The following is a 21,691-nucleotide window of genomic DNA, read 5'->3' as shown; positions in this document are numbered from 1 at the left end:
AGGCTCTAAGCACACCTAGCTCAACATATTTCTTCTGCAAGCTGCATTAAAAAGTTAGGTTTCCTGACTCCGTAAATCAGAATACATTACTCATCAGCAGCTGGACACCTGAAAGGCTGATCTCAGCCAAGATGAGGATGAAGCAGTTCAAAAAAAGAAGCTAGATCAAGGGATATCCTGAATCTGACCCCAAGGTCTTCTAAGGCTTATGTCTCATAGTGATCAATACCAGGTATTTCTCAGGAAATATTCTGCCTACTTCTGGTTGCCTGTCTGCTAGATTATCTCAACCTGATTGAGACTAGCATAATACCCAAAGCACAGCAACTAATATCCTTTCCAAACTTTCATCATAATTATTATGTGTCTAGGTATTCTTGTAATTCATATAAGTTGCTAAAGCTTCTCAGAATTTAACTAAACTCTTAAGTTCAAAATATTTCCATGGCAGTGGATTCCACAGTCTAATTACATATTGTGAAAATGTCACCTTTCATTTCTATTCTGCCTCTGAATTCTTGTATTTTGAGGCAGAAGTGTCTATTCCTTCATGGTTTTTTCACTCCATTTTATATTTTCTTTCACCTCTTGTTTGTCCTATTCACAAAAGAAACAATCAGATGCAAGAGTAATGACTTAAAAAATACGTTAGATTTCCACACAAAGCATGAAATGACAAAGGTTGCTTTAACTTGATCTGAACAACAGCTGCTTCTATAAATCTCTTCAGTTTATGCTGTTTTCCTACATCCATGCCAATTCCTGAGAATTCACACTCTGCAAGGTTAGCTACCTGCTGAGGACCGATTTCTCCCCTGCTGAACACCTGAACGAAATCACTGGATAATGCTCACTTATACTGGCTGAGGACCTGGTTTATAGCACCTTATCTCCATGACCTCTTCACAAAAATTCGGATGAAAGCAAATTCTCTTTCTACCTTCATTGCTTTTCATACCCTGTGTTTGAATTTAACACTTTGTTTTAGTTTAGCTTAATTCTGAGTGAAAGTGCCCACACCAAGTTTAATTCTATATAATAAATGCATTTCAAAAATTAATTCAGATCCTATGGCCTGAATGTCCCAATGTAAGCATGTTCCAGAATATTTATGTGTCCTGGGTTCAGCAGCAGCAGTAATTTTTTCTCCTTCTTAGTAGCTGGTGCAGTGCTGTGTTTTTTACTTTTGGCCTGGGAACAGCACTGATAACACTGATGTTTTTAGTTACTGCTCAAATGTTTAGCCTGACAAGGACTTTGTGAGTCTCATCCTCTGCCAGGGAGGAGGGGAAGCTGGGAGGAAGCAGAGACAGGCCACTTGACCTGAACTAGCCAGAGGTATTCCATATCACAGCATGGGGTACCAGCATTCCATACTGTGCTTGGGGATGTAAATGGGAGTTCCCCGGAAGGGCTGGCTCACTGCTGGGGTTGGGCTAGGTGACGGCTGATGAGGTGTTGTATTCTCTTCCCTTGTTATTTCCTTTATCATTATTATTATTGGTGGTAGCAGTAGTGATTTGTGTTATACCTTAGTTATTGGACTCTTCTTATCTCAACTCATGGGAGTTACATTCTTTTGATTCTTCTCCCCATTCCTCCAGGAGCGAGGGGAATAGAGAAAGGGGGGAGTGAGTGGATGAACTGTGTGGCTGGGTTTAAACCACAACATTATGAAATACACTTGTGAAATACAAGATACGAACAAACCCGCCACAAAGAGCAGACCTCAAACAAACAAGCAAAACAACACAATACCTCCTGCCATCCCCCCAAGGAATTATTGGATGCATTTATCTCTTAAATCCATCACCTGGAGGCTTCCATTAAAAAATTCCACAACCGTGAACATTTCACAGCTTTAACATCCTGAATTATTCAAAGATCAAGTTCTTCTCTTTCTGAACACCATGAGTGCTCCTCCTCTGTCCCGCCATCAAGAACAACAGTCACAAATTTCTTGCAGTGGTACTGACACTGCTGAGCCTCTCCTGACTTTCCAGTCTCCCACGAAGTGCTGGCATGTGATTTTGTCTGATCTTAGCCATCACCTCTGCTTGTTCCTCTCACCTGAAAAGGCAGATTTTTTGCTGTGTTGCTTTAGTGTTGTAAACAAGGAACCTGAGGGCCATGATTCAGCATGCGTCATCACCTCAGGAGTCCAGTGAAGTTATGCCCCTGTCCTGTCACAAATTCGCTCCAGAGTTGTTGAGGCTTATAAAACCCTGAGTGCATTAGGAGCCTGTAACTGCAAAAAAGTGGCATCCAACCGTATCGCTGTCTTTAAAAGTTGCTCCACATGATGGGAGCCATTGACCGTCTCTGTCAGTAGCTGCTGCTTTTCTGCTGTTTGCAGATCTTGGCACCAAAATTTGTGCCAGAGTGACATTTCTATAGCAGCTCCCATTGACTGGAACAAAAACAATAATTTGAAATTGACAGCTGTGATGGAATGAAATGTTTCCACAGAAGGCACTGCACAATTATTTATTGCTAATGCTAAAATCGTGGGCAGTACACTCCTCTGGAAGATTTTCCATCCAATTTGTATTGTGACAGACATGATTATCATGCTGACAAAACCAAGGCATCACGACGTGTAAGTCAGAGCACAGAAAAGATGAGAGTTTAACTCTTGTAATAACAAAATCATCTGGCATCAGTTAGTAATATAGATGTGCTTCCTAAATTTTCCCTATGAACACTACAATCAGAACTAGTGGTCATTAGTTGACTGCAGAAACAATTTGGCACGTCTCAACGAGTCAGCTAGTTTCTTTTTAATGAATGACAATTTGAAAAAGCTAGTAACGTCATAGATAGCAAGAAAGAAACAGAAAACATTATAAATTCAATTATAATCATTAACCTTGCTGACACAATGATTATCCCCAAATCCACTATAATTAATAGCAACCACCCAAGCAGTCTCAGTGGATTCTAAATAGTAATTTTAAGAAGCAAAATACAACACCCAAGAAATCCAGAATGCAGCATGATAACTGGAAATCTCTTGCTTCTGTTTCAGATATGAACAGTGACTAGCGTGTCAGACTTGTTTTCACATCTATGTTGGTTGGTATAACAGAACATCTGCTATTACCTCTTCCCACAGACCCTGCCTTAGGTAACACTTAGGAGCTCAGTATGCACAGCAGGAATTTATGATGAGCTCTCAGTTTAGATTCCCATCACTACAAAGAAAAAAGGCTAAAAAAAAATCAGGAAAGGAAACGCCAGTGTCCATCAAAACCAAGTGGGAGCCCAGGGTTTGAAAACACACAATAAAGGAGCAATGGATGTGATATCACAAGTCATTACATTAAAGCAACAATACTTTCTTCCCACTGAAAGAGACCAGGACTTTATCACAATGTCACATCAGAGTCACTGGCATTTAGCCCTGAGAGAATGTCTACTTCCTTTCTAAATGCCGATGCAAACTTAGCTGGATTGACAGCCTCAGGACCTGACCCTTTCAATTTAGATACACAACAGGAACAATGCTGTCAGAGTGAGATGCCTCTAGCTCTGATCGCCAGGACACCTGTGAAAGGACAGTTTTGTCCTTCTGCCCTTGAGAGGGTTCAGTCAGTTTTAGTCTTATTGAGAGCAAGATTTCTTTGCCTGTTTGTCAATTCACCCTTCAGTCCTTGTTTCCTAAAATCCTAGACACTCTGTGTATGCAACAGATGTCAATTTAATTTGATGCAAAAAATTACACACATTCTTCTTCTTTTCACTGCAGAAGACAACATTCACCTCATGATTTCGGAGGAGACAGCTTATTTCCAAAGAGGGAAGATGTTTCATACAGTTTAGGTGCTACAGCAAGTATCTGGATACATGTACCTCTATACAGGACTTTACTACTGATTTTAACATAGGTAATAAAATTAGAAGACAATGCTGTTTGGAAGGACTTTATGAAGGACATGGAGTCCAGCCCTTGCTTGAAGCATGACTCCCCAGTTCAATCAGCTTTCTACAAGCCTTGTTCAGTGAAGTTTTGAGAATGCCCAAGAATGTTGGTAAAATTCCCCATCAATTTCCTTCACACGTTGGGATTCTTATATCTTTCAGGAAAACCTATGTTTATCTAATGCTTTTAGTTAGGCATTAAAAACTTGCAGGTTGCTTCGACCAGAAGGAGCAAGGGGTGACAAACCTACCCTCTCTCCGTTCTAGGAGACCTCACCAGAGTTTTGCACCTTCTACATGCTAAACCAATACCGTTTCAAGGGGTCCCCCAAATAGAAATTGACTCACTGTTGGAACTGTTGTTGATGTCCGTCTGCGTTGGCGCCACGCTGTACTGAATTGACCCTTCAGAGGTGGCACTTCCTGACAGTAAATGGGAGAAGAGAAGGAAAGAAGGGAAAGGGAAAAGGAAGGGAAAGGGAAAAGAAAGGGAAGAAAAGGGAATATTTAGATAATCTCACTGAACAGATCTGCAGGCACCCTCCAATATTTTTTCATACAGCTTCTTACTGTAAATTCCTCACTCCTCCAACACACACACACTCATACGCATGCAAGCACATCTCTCAGCTGAAATCTGGAGAAGCTGGTTTCCTTGAGTCCTGCCAAGGATTCTCATTTTCTTTGCCTGATTGTCAGACCACTGAAAAAGTCTTGTACTAGAGCCATTAGAGAGTGGAAGGCATGCAAGCTGTAGAACTGGTGATGCCATTGCAATAGGTACATGCAGGACTTTACTGGAAGATAAGATCCTTGCAGATCAGGCTGTGAAGCCTTAGTTAATCTTTCAGCAATTCTTTAAGGACAGAGCATATGGTAGGACCTGAATGTTAAACATGAGCATATCAGCCCTGCTGTCTTGTTCATTAACGGACATTGGATGCAGCAGAAAAAATACCTTGGCAGCATTTCTCATTACGAGTAACTTTTCTCTCAGAAAAGTACAATCCAAATCCTCTTTGGCATTAAGGTTATGTTTAACTCAGGTCAGCAAAAGCTGCGTTAGTAATCTGACACACATCTCCTTAGCAAACTGCACTTGTGAATTTGCCATGGAGGGAATAGTCCCTGCTGCAGAAGGTGCAGAGGTACAGGCATCAGACTTTCTCTGAGGTTCTTTGTTCAAGACATGGTTCTCAGTAAATGATGCACCAAAGGGGGACCTTTAGGCTGAAAGCACTTGAGTCCATGTATCTTAACATTCAAGGTCATGCTCACTGTAATTCCAATCTATTTCTCCTTTTCTTGGTCTTCCTGCCTCCGTATTTGCACAGGGCCTGGATATCAGAGTATATGACCTCCCTTTACCTGCAGTGTTGATGGAGGACCTTCAGGTATCTACTATACTGTGAGCAGCCCAAGGAATCTGAAAGGTTCATGGAGCTTTTAATAAAAATAGTTTCTGTGCTGCTGCTACAAAGCATACAATGAATCCGTGAGCACCATGGCTACATGGCCATGTAAACAGCAGGAGACTTTTACCAGTGAAGGGGAAAGGAGCTCGGCATTCAAAATCTCAGCCTCATTACTAGGGCAATAACAGTAAATGAGTCTAAATACCATTCTATAAATAAGCATTACCTTTATTGAGCTTTTATTTCTTTTTAAGTGACCTCCCTTCCTGACTTGTTCTCATAGAATTTGACTGGACCATACATATTACTTAATAATGAAGACTGATGATGAAAAACATCATTCACATTATTTATAGGATTTTCAGATAGGACATGCAAAATTAATTCTTCATTTAAGAAAGCACTGGAATGCACACATGAGCATCAAGGCCAGGTTGGATGAGGCCTTGGGTGACATGGTTTAGTGTGGGGTGGCCCTGCCCATGGCAGGGGGGTTGGAACTAGATGATCTCAAGGTAATTCCAACCCTAACTATTCTATGATTCTATGATCTAGAAATACTCATTATACTAAACGAAGAGCAGTTAATGCTAAGTTACTGCTGGCAGATGCTTATACCCATTCATACAAATGAAGAAGAATATCACTGAAGCTATTTATGCCTTGTAAGCACAAAGGCTGAGGAGAAATTTCACTTTGACAGTCTTCCTTGCAGCAGAATCAGCTAAGGCAAGATAAAGGGCCAACCCTCTGAACCCTGGCAGAGTGAGAAGTTTTAAGATACTACTCTCGAGCTACTTTGAAAAATCCACTGTCTCTGGGGCTTTTTGTATGTTTACTGGTACTTACCTCTGCTCACAACAACTTTTCACTAAAAATCAACAGTAGCACAAACACTTTCGCAGTCTTCAGAATTGCATAATAGAATCAGGAAAAAAGTAATTTGGTCATGACCTCTTGTCCTCTTGCTGTTTCAAGAGTAACAGGAGCACATACATCCTCTTGTTCAGATAAAGGTGAGGTGAGTGATGCATTGGCCCATTGTTTTTTTAAAGATCACATAATATTCAGAACTACTCTTAATTCAGTGCTATTTTCATTGCTTTTCCAAAACAGCCTTCTCAAATATAATAAAAAGCATCATGCTACCTACTTAAGCTTTCATTTCTAGAATAGTTAGGGTTGGAAATGGCCTTAAGATCATCTAGTACCTAACACTAAACCATGCCACTCAAGGCCTCATCCAACCTGGCCTTGAACACTGCATTCACAACCTACCTGGGCAATCCATTCCAGTGCCTCACCACCCTCACAGTAAAGAATTTCTTCCTTATATCCAATATAAACTTCCCTGGTTTAAGTTTTAACCTGTTACCCCTTGTCCTGTCACTATAGTCCCTGAAGAATAGTCCCTCCCCAGCATCCTTGTAGGCCCTCTTCAGATACTGGAAGGCTGCTATGAGGTCTCCACGCAGCCTTCTCTTCTCCAGGCTGAACAGCCCCAAATTTCTCAGCCTATCTTCATGTGGGAGGTGCTCCAGTCCCCTGATCATCCTCGTGGCCCTCCTCTGGACTTCTTCCAATAGTTCCATGTCCTCCAAGTGAGAGGTCCGAGTGGTCCACCTATCAAACTGATGTCTCTCCAATTTAGAGACAAGGATGTCGTGTGGGACAACGTCAAAGGCTCTGCACAAGTCCAGGTAGATGACATCAACTGCTCTTCCCCTGTCTATCAGTTCTGTAGCCCCGTCATAGAAGGCCACCAAATTGGTCAGGCAGGATTTCCCCTTAGTGAAGCCATGCTGGCTGTCACCAACCACCTCCTTGCTTTTCATGTGCCTTAGCATGCCTTCCAGGAGAATCTGCTCCAAGAGTTTGCCAGGCACAGAGGTGAGACTGACTGGTCTGTAATTCCCCGGGTCATCCATTTTCCCCTTCTTGAAAATGGGGGTTATATTTCCCTCCTTCCAGTCATCGGGAACTTCATCTGAATGCCATGATTTTTCAAATATGATGGCCAGTGGCTTAGCAACTTCATTCACCAGCTCCTTCAGGACCCGCGGATGGATTTTGTCAGGTCCCATGGACTTGTGTACGTTTGGGTTTTTAAGATGCTCTCGAACCAGATCCTCTCCTACAGTGGGCCTAGGGTCTTCATTCTCACAGTCCCTGCTTTTGCTTTCCAAGACTTGGGTGGTGTGGTCAGAGCCTTTGCCAGTGAAGACTGAGGCAAAGAAGTCATTAAGAACCTCAGTCTTCTCTAAATCCAGGGTAGCCAGCTCTCCCAATATCTTCCAGAGGGGCCTACGTTGTCCCTAGTCTGTCTTTTATTCTCTACTTATGTATATAATCCCTTCCTGTTATCCTTAACATCCCTAGCCAAGTTTAATTCTAACTGGGCCTTAGCTTTCCTAAGCTAAGCTTTCCTAAGCTTTGCTTCCTGTTTATCAAAGAAACCACTTGTAAAGCATTCTTATTGTTTATAAAGGTTTTCCCAGAAATTGTCCTCCTCTGATCCAAGTTCTTTTGATCTCCAACCTCTATTCATCCTGTTCATCACTTCTGTTTGCATAATAGCTTTTTGTTCTTTAATTGTTCGTTAATTAACTGATGGACAGGGGCAGAGCAGTTGACATCATCTACCTGGACTGTGCAAAGTGTTCGACACTGTTCCACATGACATCCTTGTCTCTAAATTGCAGAGACATCAATTTGATGGGTGGACCACTCCGTGGATAAAGAACTGGCTGGATGGCCACACACAAAGAGTTGTGGTCAATGGCTCAATGTCCAGCTGGAGACCAGTAATGAGTGGTGTCCCTCAGGGATTGGTGTTGGGACCGGTTTTGTTCAACCTCTTTGTTGGTGACATGGACAGTGGGAATGAATGTGCCCTCATCAAGTCTGCCAATGACGCTAAGCTGTGTGGTTTGGTTGATACACCGGAGGGAAGGAATCCCATCCAGAGGGACCTTGACACGCTTGTGAGGTGGGCTGATGCCAACCTTATGAAGTTTAACCATGCCAAGTGCAAGGTCCTACGCCTGGGTCGGAGCAATCCCAGGCACCGCTACAGGTTGGGCAGAGAAGAGATTCAGAGCAGCCCTGCAGAGAAGGACTTGGGGGTGTTGGTCGATGAGAAAATGAGCATGAGTCGGCATTGTGCAATTGCAGCTCAGAAAGCCATCTGTATCCTGGGCTGCATCAAAAGGAGCATGACCAGCAGGTCCAAGGAGGTGATCCTGCCCCTCTGTTCTGCTCTCGTGAGACCTCACTTGGAGTATTGTGTGCAGGTCTGGTGTCCTCAACATAAAAAGGACATGAAACTGTTGGAAGAAGTCCAGAGGAGGGCCATGAGGATGATCAGGGGACTGGAGCGCCTCCCACATGAAGACAGGCTGAGAAATTTGGGGCTGTTCAGCCTGGAGAAGAGAAGGCTGCGTGGAGACCTCATAGCAGCCTTCCAGTATCTGAAGAGGGCCTACAAGGATGCTGGGGAGGGACTCTTCATTAGGGACTGTAGTGATAAGACAAGGGGTAATGGGTTAAAACTTAAACCAGGGAAGTTTATATTGGATATAAGGAAGAAATTCTTTACTGTGAGGGTGGTGAGGCACTGGAATGGGTTGCCCAGGTAGGTTGTGAATGCTTCATCCTTGGTGGTGTTCAAGGCCAGGTTGGACAGAGCCTTTGGTGGCATGGTTTAGTGCGAGGTGTCCCTGTCCGTGGCAGGGGGGTTGGAACTAGATGATCTTAAGGTCCTTTCCATCCCTAACTATTCTATGATTCTATAATTGCATATTGTTCTAGTATTAGTTCATTAGAGCTTCTTACTACCTCCTTTGCCTGTCTTGCCTTTGCTTCCTTACTAATGTGTTTTAACTGTTCAATATTTTTCAGTAAGTTACTACTGCTTTTATTATGTCTTTATTTCTTCAAATATTTCTTTACATGTCAAAACTTCTCAAATGCAATACTTGTAGAAGCCTCTCTGCCTATATGATAGGCTAATACATTTTGTCACTCACTTTCTGTGCGTCTCCTGAAGGATCTACTTTTCAAAGCAAGAAATAAGAAACTAGAAGTGTTTTTTAAGGTAAAAAATACCCTATTTTTCATACCCTATTTTTCAGTGCTGTTGCAGAATGTTTATTTCTAGTGAACTGTCAACATTGCTCTTTTGAGTTTGTGAATATATTTTTCTGTTTTTGGGGAAAGTTGCAAACTATTTCACAAGCATTGAAGCAATTTTACATACTAGAATATTTTATGTGCTCACAAAACCAGTTTCAATTAAAATTGCATTAATAGTTTTGGCAATTGTCACTATTCTCTTTCATTTAATTTAATACTTGTCTTATTTACAGCTTCAGCTCCTTGGAATAAAAGAAAATCAAAGTACCACAGCTCAATACAAAAAATTAAAAGCTCAGACAAAAAAGAAGAGTAGCCTTTGCGGCTATGCTTAAAAGCCTGAAGACTTGATCCTTTCCTGCTCAAACCCCAAAATATTAAAGCCTTTAAACTTCTATTTCTTTATCATAGGTAATGATTTTCAAGGCACAGTTAAGAAAGAAGGTAAAAAGAGTCCTTACTGCTGTCTTCAGCAGCCTCATGAGAAGGGAGAGAAAAGATGGAGACAGACATCCCAGAGAATCACAGAGAAAAGGTGAGAGGCAGTAGGCACAAGATGCAACAGAGGACACTCCCATGAGATCTTAGGAACAATCTTTTTCCCTCAATGAGGGAGGTCCCCATTACAAGAAGATCTCATGAGTTCACGGGTTCTCCATTATTGGAGCTATTAAAGAAGTAGCTGGTCAAAATGTGGAACAATCTGACTTAGTAGGGCTAGTGTTGAGGAGTGGGAATCAGAAGCACCCTGCAGAGGTCCTTCCAACCTGCATCATTTTACGATTTGTAACACAGGCATTTAGTGATACTAAATTTCAGTACTTACACCACTCATATTTGAGAGAATAATCACTGCCAGGTGCTGCGACACCTTCAAGACAGCTACTTCCCCCCATCTCACTTTCACATAAGTGCTCTATATAATTCAAAGATATCGCTGGAGTGAACAGTATGTGTAAAATCCAAGATAGAACCATAGGGGAATCAAAACAGCAAAAAAGATGCTGTGTTGGAAGATATAAATTCCAAGAAAAAGGACATAGATGGATATTGTAGCCATTAAAATCTCTTTCAGAGAATAGTCTGATCAAGAAACAAATGCAAAAGTCTACTTACAGACTTCTTCAATTTTTAGAAGATGTAATCACAATTTACACAGGGCTATATGAATATAAATCTGGCCTCTGAAAGCTAGAAAATTGCTGGGTACCCTGGAAAATGCATACCCAGCACATGCAAGCTTCCTCAGACCTCTCTGACAATGAGTCAGGATTCAGAACTTCACCTTCAGTCTCCCAAACTTGTACCATGTCCAGGAGATTACAGCCAGAAAAACAAACTGTTGCAAACAGCACGGAGCTCTCTCAAGGGCAAAAGCAAAGCCCCCATAGGAAAAGATCCAACCAGCTAATTTCTTCTGAAAACTGATTTCTTTTTTGTCCAGGTATAAAATGAAAGCCAATGATTCACAACAATTTTCCCAGCATTCCCAATGGAGTGATGTTCCTGTGTCTGAGGAGAGACAGTGATACCCAACACTACCCAACACTCAAGGCCCAAAGTGAAGGTAAGTTTCACTGGGGTGCTGGAGAATCAAAACCCCTCACAGCATTACAGTCTCACCAGCAATGAGCCTTCAGGATTTACCATTCTAGACATCCCCATCAATAAAGGCTGGTGCTGCGACCTCAGCCCTCTCTTTGAAATTGTGGCAAAAAGCAGGGATGTTGTTTACAACATCCAGTGTTCATTGGCTGTGTTTTGGTTTGTTTTGTTTGTGGTTTTTTTAATATCTGATATTCTGAAAGGCCAGAATATGTATTCAAATTACAAAGCACGTTTCTAGGAAAACATTATTATTATCTCAATAACACCTAAACAGGCTCTGATTTATCAAAGATTTGTAAAAGGCAGGCAGATTTAAAAGTCAGGCAGTTTAATTTCCTAGAAAACTCTACACAACTTATTGCATTCTCAACTAAGCTGCTGTCATTCTTAAGAAACATAAAAACCAAACAGATCTGTCTCTTCATATGCATCCACACTGATTTCTTGCAGACCTCCCAGTTTTCATAGAATCATAGAATGGTTTGGGTTGGAGAGGACCTTAAGATCATTTAGTTCCAACCCCCTTCCATGGGCAGGGATGCCTCACACTAGACCATGTCACCAAAGGCTCTGTTCAGCCTGGCCTTGAACACTGCCAGGGATGGAGCATTTACCACTTCTTTGGGCAACCCATTCCAGTGCCTCACCACCCTCACAGTAAAGAATTTCTTCCTTATATCCGATCTAAACTTCCCCTGTTTAAGTTTGAACCCGTTACCCCTTGTCCTGTCACTACAGTCCCTGAGGAATAGGCGATCCCCAGCATCCTTGTAGGCCCTCTTCAGATACTGGAAGGCTGCTATGAGGTCTCCATGCAGCCTTCTCTTCTCCAGGCTCAACAGCCCCAACTTTTTCAGCCTGTCTCCATACGGGAGGTGCTCCAGTCCCCTGATCATCCTCGTGGCCCTCCTCTGGACTTGTTCCAACAGTTCCATGTCCTTTTTATGTTGAGGACACCAGAACTGCACACAATACTCCAAGTGAGGTCTCACGAGAGCAGAGTAGAGGGGCAGGATCACCTCCTTGGACCTGCTGGTCACGCTCCTTTTGATGCAGCCCAGGATATGGTTGGCTTTCTGGGCTGTGAGTGCACACTTCTGGCTCATGTTCATTTTCTCATTGACCAACACTCCCAAGGCCTTCTCCACAGAGCTGTCAATTTCACCCAGAGGACAAAACACATCTTCTCTTGGCAGAGGCTATCCATTTCCATAGCCTCGTCCTACTTCCTTTGAATTTATTATCACTAAGCAACCGGTTGCATCTAGGATCCCTGGATATGAAGACTCCACTGTGAGTTTTATCATGATATCAGAGAGTGAGTTCACGAAAGACTTACTTGGATTTCTTATTCAATGCTGTGCCTAAAAAAACGGAATTTCAGCTTTTTAACCTAAGGCTGTTAGTAACAGCCATATAGAAATAATAAGATCACAGTCAATGCAGATGTCCTGTAGGGAAGAGAAAATTGGCTAATGACTTATTATTTGTCTGCAGGATTAGTTTTAAAAGGTTAGTATGCTTTTCAGGGGATATTTTAGTACTGCTACAGGTTGCCTAAGAACCAATTCTGCTTTACTCTGCCTCATAACTCCACAGCATAGGAAAGCTTTCTGAAAGGATCTTAAATAGTCTAAGTGGCCTTCTTGGTATAGCATTTTCAAACACTCTGAAGTCATTTAGGTGTTTCTGAAGTCATTAGCAGAATATCAGGCTTTAAAAAAGATTGTAACAATACACAGCTTTTAACAGCACCATTTTGATGTAAAAAATACCAAACCTAGAAATTTGTTTCAAAGTAGATTTTAAGGAAGTCTCAAAGAATTATCAGAAATCAAGATTTCTAAAATTTGCACTGTCTCTTAAAATGGTTTAGCCCAAGCTTTCCTTCTGGACCAGCTAAGCTGTCTAGACTTTCTGCAACAACTCCTGTCAGCATATACCAAATCCATATCTCAGTGGCTTTATGAGGGATGAATTGTTAAGTGGTAGGACCATCATCTGGACAAGGGATTATAAACAGAGATCAGAGTTAAGGATAATGCTTGCAACCTGCATTAGTGACCGGAACAACCTAGATGATTGTGAAAGGTCTTAGCAGACAGACCTCACAGCACTGCGCTGGGAACTCCTATCTAGCCGTGTGGAGCTCTACACTCCCCTTTCTATCTCTCCTCATCAACAAAATCCTTCACAGCCTAATGGTAGTTCTAATTATAGAGCAGAAATTTCTTCTGATAAGGAGGTGATTTACACACTGTAGCACCCTCAGTGCAGATGCTCCTTTAATATCTGAAAACACTCAACTTGAAAGGCAGTGAGGCAGAGCGGCTCAGCACACACTTAAGGCTATCAGTCAAAAGCCGTACAAACAGGAACAATTCTTGCACTTCCTAAAACTGGAGTACTTCATTTTGCAACCCTAATAATCTTCTTTAAAAGTAGTTTGTGTGAGTAATAAATAACTCTACATCAATACTTCTACATCATGGCTGAGCTTTCTAGTACAACTTCAGGAGCAGCAGGGAGCACAACTGTAACTAAGACTGCTATGAGTAGCATTGATAGTATCCAGCATTATCAATACAGGAACTGAATGACAACAAAAAAAATCAAGAATGATTGACTTCAGTGTTGAACAGCTTCAAGGCAGCTGCAGACAGAAACCAACACATTAAGCCAGAGAAACACCAATGTCCTGTCTTTCCCTATGAAAATTCTCCAAAGCAGAGCTGGTTTTTGCATGCTTTATTTCTTTAAAGTGGCACTGGCTGGAGCCTTGTTGTGACCTTCTTGAAAATCAGAAATAAAAATGTCGGAGTAGTGGGAATGGGGTCAGCTTCTTGGTTCACATTAAGGAATCACTGAGATAGATGGTTCCTGGCATTTGCCCATCGTTGCTCAAAAATTGGAGTGAATGCGTGTAGTCTAGTAACCGTATATGCTGTGAACAACTTCTGGGTAGACATAAGGGGAAGAATTCTCTACAAGAGTTTTCTTCACAGAGCAAATTCAAAACAGGCAGAAACTCTTTGACCTATAACACTTCTGTGAGCCATCTTTACTGGGATCTGTGCATTCTAGCCACCTCTTCAGGCTAAAGAAAGTAAAGCAGCTGAGGAATTACATAATATAGGTCTATCAAAACATAAGCATCGCAGAGAAAATTGGCAGGGATCATTTTTTTCATCACTTCTTCTCATCCAAGGATTAAGAGCAACAAATATAGCTGTTTCAAAACAAAAGGGTGATGCTTATTCATGCAATTTATAGTTTCACTTTGGAAATGCTACCTGCACAGCACTGTAAATATTTTAAAAAACCCAAAACAAACAAACAAAAAAACAAAGCTGAAAAATAAACAGGCTTCAGAAACAACTGAACAAATTCAGAGAATAAAGTCCTGGATGGACTTCTAAGTACAAATACTCCACCTCCAGCTCAGGAGTCCCATAGCCACCACTTTCAAAATATCTGGACAATGCTCTATGAAGAGATACTATGTCCTTGCCCTATTCTTGTAATTTCTTGTACAGGAATGCCTGTTTGGATATAGGACATTTGGCTTAGTGGACACTGGTCTAATCTGTCATGACTATATCCATGTGACATGCACTCCGTGAAGCCCCTTGATGTGATGGGGCTTTAGGGTCAGGGCAACTACACTATAGTAATTTCAGAGAAGAAAGAAGTGTATGAAATGGTAACTAATAGACAGTCACCTGTTCTGGCATGAGTATTCATCTGGGGAGCCTGAGGCTTCAGGGTATCCACTGTTGATAATTATATCTTATCTTTGTTCATACTTTGGGAATGGAGATGAGCTCCAGAACAGATAGCGCATAATCACCAGGGGCTATGAAAGAGGAAGACTGCATCTCCTAGCTGCCTGGAGAGTTAAAAGCGAAGAAGAAGGAAGCAGCTTTCAGGAGCTAAAAATAACCCACCTTATTGACATAGCCTTGTTTGCTTCATGGTTGTGTGATGGAAAAATGAAATTCATCCATTCTGCCATGAAAAAAAGACAGCAGGCCACAGCCACTGTATGGCCCGAAAAGGCCAACCTGGGGAAAAATAATTAAATAATGGCAAAGGATACTTACACAGTCACTACTGCATATGAGAAAATGTATTTCTTTTAATACATTTGCCATAACATTTATTACAGCCTTCCAGTATCTGGAGGGGGCCTACAAGGATGCTGGGGAGGGACTATTCATCAGGGACTGTAGTGACAGGACAAGGGGTAACGGGTTCAAACTTAAACAGGGGAAGTTTAGATTGGATATAAGGAAGAAATTCTTTACTGTGAGGGTGGCGAGGCACGGGAATGGGTTGCCCAGGAAGGTTGTGAATGCTTCATCCTTGGCAGTGTTCAAGGTCAGGTTGGATGAGGCCTTGGGTGACATGGTTTAGTGTGGGCTGTCCCTGCCCATGGCAGGGGAGTTGAAACTAGATGATCTTAAGGTCCTTTCCAGCCCTAACTATTCTATGATTCTATGACACATTTTATCAAAGTAACCGGTGACTGCACTGACTTTGGAGGTGGAAGAGAGAGGGGGTTATCTGGAGTTTGGCTTCCATAAAGTGCTAAAATCACATATTCTGAAGAGTCACCCAGGCTTTTCCAGAATCTAGCTGTAAGCATGTTTGAAAAGAGAGAGCCCTGATCTTCAAGCCCACTTGAAAAAGTAGCTTAGGCATCATTTAAGTTTTGCTTTCCTACAGATTGCTATATCCTAGCCACCAACCACAGCAGCTGCCTGTGTCCTCAAGAAACCCACCATCCTTGCCCCCATAATCCTCTTGCCTCTTTCCTCCATGCCTACTCTTCCATTGCACTGAAGTTATTGCAGTTACTTCATTTCATCTTCCTTCTCCTTTGGCCATACAACCAACCAACCTATGCAAATCCCCGCTACAAATGAACCTTCCTCCAGTGAATATATTGAGTTGAAGCATGAAACTTATTTCTCAGTAAGTGCCCCAATCTGAAAACAGAGAAAAGTTTTTGCGAACGTGAGTAGTGATTGAGTTACATCTGGATGATCCAAGCAAGCCAACACTGTGAGTCAGCCTGTCAAAAGGCACAGTGTTATGTTTACAGAAAATAATGCCTTTCTCCTCTGTTTATGCAAACACCTTTCTTACAGTGGAGGTTACTTCAATGAGTAACCTCCACTGTAAGAATTTGAAAGCAACGAGAAGCATTGCTTTCAAACCACTTTTCAAGCTATAACTGCAAAATTGAAATCCAGAATATTCTCAGGATCTTCCTACACACATCCTTATAGCAAATAAATTCCGTTTTCCTCTATTAGGGAAGCTATAGTAATATATCAGATAGAAATAAAGAATTTGTAGTTATAAGGCAACTTGGAGACTTGAACTGGATGATTTTGCAGCATAACATTTTTACATTACTATTTTTCCATATGTCCATGTAAGAAAATCACACTACATGTGGCTGCCAAACTCCACAGGACCAAGTATATTCTTCTTCACATACTTTCTTTCTTAGCCTTTTCTCACTTCTATGTGCCCCACATAATTTGCTTACTGTGTTTGCTTGAACATATAGTCAGCAAAGTATTTATCATTCAGTACAGATAAAAAAACTCCAAACAACCTAATTACAGCCTTTAAATTATTTAAATATCAAATAAACCAGAGCAACATATTCTAGCTTAATTGCTTCTTACATGCTTGAATTAGGTTTCACTAGAAAACTGAGAAAAAGCCTTTCTTCTATACACAGTATATTGAAAAACAACACTACCTTACATATTTTTAAAAACTTTATTTTTGGGATGAATTTTCCTCATTTTAATTGCAAAGAGGGATAAGGAGTTCACACTTTGTGGCTGAAAACCCTCTCAGAGCAGCTGTGCAGCTTGGGGAGGTTAGCTGAACTTTTGAAGTATCAAAGATAGAATTCAGTACTGCAAAGCTGTTTCTATCTGCAGTACAGACAACCCAAAATAGAACCCAAAGTGGGACAAAAAAGAACACAAGATAACTCCAGAGTTGTGCCTTTTTCTCCATTGCTATCATTAGTTACATGCTGCTGAGTAATTTGGTGAAACTTTTTGTCTGGCTGTAATTTAGATGAGTAAAAAAAAAAAAAAAGGACATAAGGAAGAGGCTATAACAGTAGCCTCTCAACCTCACACAGTTTGATAGAGGCATTTTCAGCTCAGTTTTATACAGCTGCTTAACTGAAGAGTGAAGATAAGTAGCTACCTTCATGAGAAAAAAGGAATACTATAACAACTGGAAATGGACAAACCATTTTTTACATCAATGGATTATCACAGATGAGCTCCACTTATAATGGAACAACAGAAAACGAAAAACTAAATCAGCTGCTTTCAAACGGTGACATAATCGAAGTTAATACACTAAATATCACAGCCAACCTGGCTTGTGCAGCTCCATAAGATTTTCCCACCACAGAAGAAGAGAAATGTGTGTAGCTTGGATGCTTTTCTCAGAAATTTCTACAGCATGGGGATGTTTTTAAATACCTTTAGACTACTCAGGGTGTTTAACATTGCTAAATATGCAAGGATGAAGCATGGATTAGAGCTGACAGTCAGATTTAATATTTTTAATCAGAATTAGTATTACAAAAATAGCGTAGAAATCCATAAAAAAAAATTACAGCTTTTGAAATAACCTTAGATTTCGCTATGATGTAGCAAGTGTCACTCATTTTCTTTTCACCTAAGTCAAAGTTTAACTAATTTGAGCATGCTAAGATTACTCATATTTCCCTGTGATACTTAATAGCTCCTATCACAGGAAGCATTCACAGTTCACAAATGTTAGCTAATTAAGTTCTAGAACTCTCTGAGAGAGAAGGCATCAGTGTACCAGATGTCTCAAAGACCGAAAGCTTTAAGCCAAGTGATGCGTGGAATGAGAAGAACATAGCCCAAGAGTTCATCTTCTTGGTCCTTTACACTGACACTCAAAGTGCAGCCTCTTTCAGATTTACCAACACATGGATGGAAAAGGTTTGTTTCCTAGGAGAGCACCAAGCTCTCCCTAAAGCCTCTCTTCACCAGAGACAAGCTCATTCCCCAGGCAACGGCAGAAATTTTTTAGCTTGTGGAAAGTGTAGGTTAAGAAGTGAATCAAGAGGAGTGAACATCCCTGTGCAGGAGCAGGTCAGGGGCTTAATCTCACCAAGCATCTGCAAAGACAGAAAGGAAACCAAGTGGGCAGATGCAGAAGGGCTTCTTAGCAGTGACAGTAATTAGCTATGATTTGTGGAGGTGGGGTGTATAGGAAATTCACTGCAACTTGGAGTTAAAGCAAAACCTGATTCCACATGCACCACAGGTTGCTGGTCTAAATAATGACAGAGCAATAATTTCTGTAGTGCTGGATCTGCTGAATGAAGCAAGGAAGATGTGCCACTGCAGGGATTGAATAGGATAATCATAAGTCTCCATTTCTGCTTGTAGGGTGGGTGGGTGCATTTAAGACACTTATTTTCAAAGGGTAGGTAGGCATGTGAATTAAAGTGTAAGCATGCTTATTCTATCTGCTTACTGGTTGCTAGGCACAAAGAAGCAATGTACTTTAAAAGCTGAAATATCAAGCTGATTGGATTGAATGTCTCAGAGCTTCAGTGTTGCAGTCTTGGACTGGCTTGAAATATCTCCTCCCGATCTCAATGCTCAAATCCTTCCATGCATGGAAAGCAAGGCGCAGCTATAGCTTCTCTGGTTGCTTTTTTGTCTTCGGCTAGCGCACAGCTCACTTCATTGTCTAAGTTATGAAGCCTTCCAAAGAACAAAGGCAGATCCAGACTGAACAGTCTCCTTTTTCTCTGCAACGGTCCCTTTCCCCATAAATCTGCATATCTCATCTCTGCATGAAGGGAAAAAATGAAGGCCTCTTCCTGTACGCCTTGTGCCCAACTGTCAAGTAGTACACACCCTGGGTCTTACTGCATCTGGCTGCTGCAAGGCATGAAATCTTTGCACTTTTCTTTGTCAGAATCTGGTTTCATTGCAAGCAGGAGGTTACCAGTGTCATGTAGGTATACACATTGTCTGAATAGCCTGTGACTCACAGAGTTAGTAAAGATGGCCATTTCAGTAACTTCTCTCTGATATTAGTATTTTGTAGCCTCTAGATAATCTCTTTTCTTCTTACCTCAATAAAACCCAGCCAAATTTAGAACCATCTCCAAGGTTCAAGTAGCCTTCAAAATACAAAAGCCTTGGTAACCCACTCAGCTAATGAAGATCACACAGAAAACTCTAAACACTGGTATTTCATTACCCTTAACTACATTGATTTCCATCTGCACAGGCAAACATTCATCAACAATTAACCTTTTGCAGAATATCTGAGGCTATAGCTGTGCTCCCAGTGGTGTGCACTGTTTTGAGGGTATGAACAATCCCCCTGATACCGGGACATGTGAAATAAGCAGAAGGAGTGAAGAAAGAAGACAGCTTCTCTACTTCTCTCTTGCATAAGCAAAGACAGTTTATTTCCCAAAAAGATCTAAGTGTGTTCCTAGAGTTTAGTAGGATGATCTATAAAAGGATACAACCATCTTTGGTGGGGAAGACAAAACAGAGCTGGTGACCAGCCAAATGGACATATACTGAGATATCTGACTGCATGATTTATACCACACAGGGATTTCCTAGCTGGATAGGACATCACTGCTTAGACTCAGCCATAAACACTCCTTATAACAACTTCCTCCCACAACCTACCAGTGTCTTTCTGATCTGCTGCTCCTACCTCTCTGCAGTCATCTTGGGTATAGCAACCTCCAGGCAGTACTTGAAGCTGAACTGCTCCTCCAGCCAAGTCCATAACCTGTGTAGTGTTGCACAAATCCTTATTTCAAGTCCTCCAAATGTATCAACTGACATGTGAAAAGGTATCTGTAGAGCAAGGAAGATTTGTCTGTGTGGGAAGCAAGCGCCTTTTGGGTCTTAGCCAGCCAACTGATAGACACGATACCCTGCAAGAAGTGTACACTGCGGTATTTTGTTTACTGAAAGTAGCTGTCCTGCAGTGGAAAGATTTGTTGGTTTCACTGGTTCTGTAACAGTGCAACAACCTACTTTCGTTTTGCATGAACTGTTAGAATAGATGAAGCTGTAATGGATTTTCATCTTAAAACTCAAAGTTTGTATAGAAACTATATCAATAGAAAGCAAGTTAGGAAGCTCCCAGAAACTATCCTGCCAGGGACAGCAACGTTTCTTAGGAGGCGTAATATGTTTCTTTTTCCTTTCACTGTACTAGACACTCAATATGACCAGCTATGTATTTCATCACTAAACTAAAGTAGTTCTTTGAGTTCAGTGAACAGTGACTAGATAAAATAAGCAAGCTTACAATTTAGACTTTAATTGAACAAAATACTCAAGCATGTAATAACTTAAGACAACAAAGTCATCAACATAGTCACATGTGCCAGTTAACATTCTGTGGCTTTCGGATCTCACGGTCAAAGATGAGGAACATTGCACACTGGATGGCTAAAACGCAGAGACTTCCTGATGCAATGAGAGTTGCATTTGCAGAACACAGGCAGAATTTGGCTCTTTTACCATCAGTACATGTGCAGCAGTTTTACCACAAAGCTGTTCTGCACTGTAGTCATTGCAGTCAATGAAGAACGGCATATGGCTAGTTAGACGCCAGAGTAAACAACCTCCATTCATCCACAAAGCACTAAAGCAACCAGTACTCTTTCCAAAATGTGTGCCTGGGTAATAATAAACAGTTTGGCTGCAATAAAAATCTGTCACCTGAATTTCTCAAGAAGCTGTTCAAGTACAAAACAGATACCCCTGAGCTGCAGTGATAAATAAAGGGTTTCATTTTCTTGTTTTAGAAATATTTGGCTCAAACTGTAGGTTACAGGGTGCAGAAAAAGCTATGCTAATTCATATCAGCTTTCCAGTTAGCTTAACCTATATGAGAAAGCACTTCTAGCTGGATCACAGATGTAAACCCTTTGTAATGCCAGTGTTATGGGAACTACTGCATTTGCTACTTATGGGAACTATATCTATATGGGAACTAGTTATGGGAACTACTGCATAAGGCCAAGCAGCCATCAAACACCCAATCTGAGAGAAAAATCTCACTTATTGGTATACACAGTCCACTTAGAACCTGCAAGTCCCAAGTCTGTAGTTTCTTCAGTGGAAAAAATAATACTTTATTGAAATGCAAAAATTACAGACTTCATTCTGTATGAATTTCAGCACCATGATTACATTATGTCAAGTGCCAAATGTGCACACTCTGAAGTTAGTTTTCATAATATCTCCTACTTGAATTCTACAAAATTTGATAATGGCTGAGGTATATTGTCTCCTTTACTCAGCTACCCGTTTTCATCAAACTTGGAGAAACTTGAAAAATTGGAGATCACAACCCTGCAGACAAATTCATTAACAGGCTTAAGTGTTATCTGGGAGACAAAGGGAAGGCAGGAAGACTTAATGACTGAGGTACCCACCTACACATAACCTTCTAATCTTCATTTCTTTAGGAAACCGGAGTACAAAAATTATTGTAATATTCATAATTACCAAAAAGGGATATTCAAAATTTACATA

Source organism: Psittacula echo, assembly GCF_963264785.1.
Source record: "Psittacula echo genome assembly, chromosome: Z".
Classification (NCBI taxonomy): domain Eukaryota; kingdom Metazoa; phylum Chordata; class Aves; order Psittaciformes; family Psittacidae; genus Psittacula; species Psittacula echo.
The sequence above is the reverse complement of the archived record's forward strand: the minus strand, read 5'-3'. Positions refer to the sequence as shown.